Here is a 6,000-nt window from a genome sequence, read left to right as displayed (position 1 = left end):
AAAAAAAAAAAAAAAAAAAAAAAAAAAAAAAAAAGATGTTATTTATCAAACATGTCAACCTATTTATTTGGTGTGAGTTGAAAGAAAGAGAAATGAATATTCTGTCGTCAGTGGATGTCTATGTGTCATTGTAAACTGCCTCTGCTTAAAAGCAACTGAAAAATTCAGTAGCTAAAGACAACCTATGAATCAAATAAATGTTAGAATACTCATAGGACTTTCATACTGAAGATATTTCAAGATCAATGTCTCCATTACATAGTGTTCTATAATCTGTGGAGCCCTCTGGCAGTAATAAAGAGACACATTCATGTGCCATTAAGATCCCTTAGTGGTGGGTGATGTCTAGGATCGCAGAGGCCCACTGGAATATAAGGGGGAGTTTTGTTAGGAACTCTTTCATCGAGGAGTGAGCCATTACTATGGGAACAGAACTTTCAATCTTGGATAACATTAAAACACTTTTAGACAGTTACAGTGAAGCTTACTGAAGGGACTCTGTTAGCATTTAGTCTATGTTCCACCCCACAGTTACCTGGCAAGAGCCAAGTGTGCCTTATTCACTATAAAAGGGGCTGTTTGATCCCTCCTCTCTCTCGCGCTCTGTCCCCTTTCTCCTGCTCCCCCTCTCTCTTCAAATGCTCATGGTCAGCCTCGACTCCCCTATTTTCTCTTTCTCCGTCTTTCTCTGTCTCTACTCTCTCAACTCCCTTCCCTATGCCCTGAATAAACAAACTCTATACTATACTGTTGTCATGTGGCTGTTCCCTTAGGGGTAAGGGATGCCTCACCATGGGCCTACAGAGGCACCTGCTTCCTCCACACCTTACTGAATCTCCACCAAACATATTCTTTCTCTCTATTTTTATAAAACACAACAGACTCTAGACAGCCCAGGCCTGGCAAACATGGTTCAGACAAGCCCTGCCCTTCTCCCCAGTCTCCTCTGCCTTGCCAAAGAGCATTTCTTAAGCCATCCCAGAAGTTCTATTCCCTTACTTGTCCAGTTCCTCTTCTTGAGGCTGACCACCAAGGTACAGGTATCAAAGTCTTGAAGTCCAGCAATTAAAAGCCCCGTTGGTTCACCTAATTAGCATTCCCAATTAAAATTAAACACCTTATCCTAACATGGGTTTTCTCCTTTTGCCTTTATAAACTGCGATTTGCCTATGGGCCATGTCAGTCTTCTCTCTATCCAGAGGCAGGCCTTTGTCCTCTGGGACAAATATCCCTGCCCTCTTTCCAGTGTGACCTTCCCCTTCTCCCTCATCCTCTATATTTCCTGCCTTTGTCCCTTATCCATACTATTTATAAATTATATATATCAAATAAATCGGCATTGTCCTGAGCACTTGGTCTTAGAGGTCCTGAGTTGATATTAATCCTTTCACTTACAATAGCTGTTCTTATTATTTCATTTTGTTTAAGTGTGTAGGAGCTTAATAAGAACCACCCACTGGCCCAGGGTTTGAGATGTAACTTCTCTTGCTAATGTTAAAGTCTGTTACTAACACAGAAAGACTATTGTGCCTAAATGGCATGTCTCCCCTCAGGAGAGGTGATGAAACCCAGGGAGGGCCCAAATGAGAGCTTTTGAAGCAGTTTCAGAAGTCACCAAGCTAAGCAGTACAGGCACCCCTACCATGAGCTAGACCCCTGCAGAACACTCTTGCTAATCATGCTACAGACAACCCTTTTGCTGTGGCCCCAGATGACAACAGTTGCCTAAGAGGCAACCTTTGTCTATCTCAAACTGACTGAAACCACCGCACCTTTGCTCGGGCCTATTAAAGTATGTCCTGAGAGTGACTCTCTGAAAAGAGACTAGGGAGGGGGGGAGACATAATAATTTTAATATAGGTCAGAGAAAAATACTAAGAACACCTGACCCAGGACAACATGTAAAGGACAGAGCATGCCCAAAAGGAACCCTGGTCCATTATCTGACCCTGTCATCTGTGGTAGGATGCCTTCAAGGAATTTCTCTGCCACTGTCGGAACAGTCTCATGTTTGGTAGGAAACACTTCAGTCCAACCTGGAAAGGTGCCTACAAACACCTGTACCTGTATTTTCCGGGCTTAACCTCAGTGAAATTGACTTCCCCAAAACCCACTGGGTTGGGTGCCTCACAGCTGTGCCCCTTGAGTTGTGCTGTTCTTCGCTGCATTAGTGAGCTAACAGGCTTGTAGCTGGCCACGACTTTATCACTGTTGGAAGTGGAATCCTGAAACCTGAGCTCTGCATGACGAATCAGATCCTGCATTCTCCAGGTGCCCATGTGAGTGGATTGTGCATCTTGATTAGGATTTGATCACCTAGATCAGCAGGCAGGATAAGCTGTCCTTCCACTGACATACTGACTGCCAGTGTAGCTACTTAGCTTTTTGTCCTTTCCTAAAGTCAGAGTCTTTGCTAGTGCAACTGGCTCAGTCCGTTGAGCTGATGTTTCAATAAGTAAAGCCTCTGCCCAGATGATTTTTCTTTGACACTACCATCCTGCATGAAGCTGCTGCCATCAGCGAACCAGGTTACCTCTGCAACTAAAAGAGCTGTGTCTTGGAAGTCCGCTTCCAAGTTCCACACAGTCATGAACTGGTGTCTCCAAGCTGGGTTGGGCAGCAGAGATCTGGAAGGAAATTCTGGGAGGGTTCAGAATAGAATCTGACAATGTGTCATGCAGGCATTACTAAGACAGTGGTCTGGAGGTTGCTCTAGGATCCCTTAGAGAGCATGGGGAGAGGTAATAACCAGGGCAAACTCAGGGATCCATCAGAAGACCACCATCCCCAGGCATCCCCTCAATTCCCTTGCATTTTTGGGTGTGGATTTTCAGGATTGTTTTTTTTTTTTTTCTAGCTTGAGATAGCCATTTCTTACCTCCTCTTAGGATGTAGCTCAAATATTGCACCTCCTTTTTGCAAAACTGGGCCTTCTTGCTGATGCATGGTTCTTAAGAGTCTGTAGAAGTTGTTCAGTGCCTTTCAGGCATAGTTCCTGTGTGCTGGCTGCAATGAGCAAATCATCTACATATTGCAAAAAGGTTATTTGGGGGTACAGGGAATGAAATTTACTCAAGTCCTCATGCAAAGCCTTATTGAAGATGGTTGGAGAGTTCTTAAAGCCTTAGGGAAGCCAGGCTCAGGTTAGATGCCCATTAATTCCTTTGCCAGCATCATACCATTCAAAAGCAAAATAATCTTGAGTTTGGGGGGCTAAAGAAAGCATCCTTAGTACAGTACTGTATAACAAACATGGTCTGATGGTAGAGAAATCATTGAGGTGTATGGGTTAGGGACTGAGGGGTGAATCGAATGTCCATCACCTGTTTGTTAACTTCTCTCAGATCTTTTACTGAATGGTAGTCATTGGAATTAGGCTTGCACACTGGTAACAGGGGTATATTCCAAGCTGACTGGCAAACTCACAAGACACACCCCCCCACCCCAGATCTAATAGTTGCCTGATTCGAGGCATGATCCCTTGGAGGGCTTCCCGCACTGCATCTGCCCCTGGTCTGAGCTCAGTGTTTGGCTGCTAGTCCCATACTGTCTGTTTCAGCCACCCCCCTGCCAGAAATCACCATAGTCAGGTTTTGATGTCATGGCTTGGTTCTCTGGGAGTCAGGAGCAATCTGTATTCATCAGTCAGTCCACAGTCAGCACTGGAATGGAATGCCCTGTTCCATTCAATGCTTTGGCTCCTTCAGGGGTAAAATGTATCTGCATACCCATCCTGGTTAATAAGTCACACCCAACAGTGGGTATAGGTTAAAGATTACTAGAAAAGAGTGGGATACTCGGTCCATACCAAAGTTCTAGTAGTCCATGCATATTGTTTCATCCCTGTAGCGTCCTGTATCAAAGTTGTCTTGGAGAAGGACTGAGTGCTGGGCTCCCATGTCCACCTTAAGGGTTACCCTGGGCTTGGGGAGGGGAACCAAGCCCTGTTCTCCTTAGTCGCTGTTTCCTTGATTGCCATAGTTGTCACTGTCTCTCTAGACCTTCCCTTCCTGGGACATTCTTTGGCCCAATGGCCTTCTTCTTTACAATAGGCACATTGATTTTTTGCTTAGATGGGGGTGGATGTCCCCCTTTTTTGGTCCTCCCTTACCGTTATCTGATTTAGCTGTTTGATGGTGTCTTCTCTGATCCTCAAGCTTGACTGCTGCTGCTGCTAACATGATCTTAGCCAGGTTCTGATTCTGCCACTTCTCAACCCTATTTTTTTCTCAGCCCTTTCTCTATTGTTAAAAATGTTTTCTGCTATGACCACTAAGTCCTACAGATTCTTTTCTCTAAGTCTCTCAAGTCTCTGAAGTTTCTGTGCATATCAGAGCAAACTGGCTAATAAAAGCCATGCCCACTGCTGACATTTCTTCCTGAGACTCAGGATCCACAGGAGTTCATTTTCTAAATGCTTCTATGACTGCTCAAGGAAAGCAAGTGGGCTTTCTTCCAGTCCCTGTCTAATATTATATACCTTGGCCATACCGGTTGGCTTACAAGCTGCAGCAGCCTTGAAACACTTCACCCTCCTAACCCTGAAATAGTCTGGCAATAAACAAGGAAGTTTCCCTTTATCATCAGCAGTATTTATAATCCCAATCAGGGTGAATGGTGAGGAACACCCCCCCCATTAATTCAAATTGGGTGGGTGGTAGGAACCCCAGGAACCAACCTCTGTCTGGATTCTCTCTCTCTTCTGATATAAAAAGGATCTGTAAAAGGTGCTGGCAGTCATCCCAAGTGGGTTGATGGGTAAAAAGGACAGTTTCTAGCAGTGTTATCAAGACACAGGGGTTCTTTGAAAAGGGGGCATTCTGTGATTTCCAATTATATAAGTCACTAGTAGCAAAGGGCCAATAGAGATGAGGCTGGTTGCCTTGGTCTTGGGAGGGAGCAACAGCTCCCAGGAGGAGAGCTGTAGAGTTGGGCCCAACTGTTCGTTCTTCTGGTGTGCCACCCTTTCTACTCTGTGTTCCTCTAGAGAGTCCCAGCTCCTCTGCCCAGGGTGTGTGGGGGGGGGAGGGGGTTGTGCTCTGTAGCAAGGACCAGGGATTCTCGTGCAGCTCCTTATTCTATGGTAGAGTCCTGTATAGGTTGGGAAGGGGATTGATGGGGGTGGGGGTGGGGGTGGGGGTGGGGGTGGGGGGAATGGAGGAGATGAAGTCTCCATCTTTCCTTTTCTAAGCTTCACTGACAAATTGTGTCTGTGGACCTTGACCTCCTTAAAATGCCCTAAAGACCAAGTCGATTGGGATAGAAATCATCTGTCCCTTTCCTTCTGTTTTAGTCACAGAATAGTAAAGATGCCACACACAAAATAGCCACAAAGGAGTAGTAAATGCTAGCCAACAGATTCCTCTGCTTGTATGAAAGAGAAAACAAAGACAGGACAGCGGCTGGGAGCCATGTAGCAGGGTTCCATGCCTGCTCCATCCTTCCCAGAAATGAACACAAACAACACTCCTTCCCTTAGGGGCTCAGGAATGTCTTCTAATCTCCCATGGCTACAACTCTTCAGCATGTCCACTGAAAAGAGGGTCCTTGTCTGCTTTAGTCATCTCCTGCCACAATGAAAATCCAACATCTAAGGCACACAAACACAAGTCTGACAGATATGGCAGTGACACAAAGACCAACAATGAGACTTTTTTCCTAACCAGCCCACCTTCTGGCCATTCAGTGAGTCCTGGAAGTCTTGGATTCCTAGTCAATGCACCAAGATATTATGCCCAAGTCATGGGATCCCAAAGACCACCGATGAGCTAATTCTGATGCAAACATATATGGGTCCTTGTCTCAAAAAAAAAAAAAAAAAAAAAAAAGCTAGAGAGATTGCTCGTGGTTAACAACACTGGTTGCTCTTGCAGAGGACTCATGTACATTTCCCAGCACCCAGATGACACTACCAACTGTAAATTCAGTTTCAGGTGATCTAATGCCTTCTTCTAGCCTCCATGGGCACCAGTCATTCAAGTGTTTCATAGACATACATGC

General features: G+C 45.1%; 1 long non-coding RNA gene across 1 annotated transcript; it reads right to left on the bottom strand.

Annotated features, from left to right (window-relative positions):
- Positions 1 to 716: 716 nt before the first annotated feature.
- On the bottom strand, positions 717 to 3,654 carry LOC115029586. The gene is made up of 3 exons (XR_003835153.1): positions 3,582 to 3,654; positions 2,879 to 3,006; positions 717 to 2,640 (listed from the first exon to the last, which is right to left on the bottom strand). It is a non-coding gene; the product is annotated as an uncharacterized LOC115029586 (long non-coding RNA).
- Positions 3,655 to 6,000: the final 2,346 nt, after the last annotated feature.

This window comes from Mus caroli, chromosome 16, assembly GCF_900094665.2.
Source record: "Mus caroli chromosome 16, CAROLI_EIJ_v1.1, whole genome shotgun sequence".
Lineage (NCBI taxonomy): Eukaryota > Metazoa > Chordata > Mammalia > Rodentia > Muridae > Mus > Mus caroli.
This window is presented reverse-complemented; position numbering and strand designations above follow the sequence as displayed.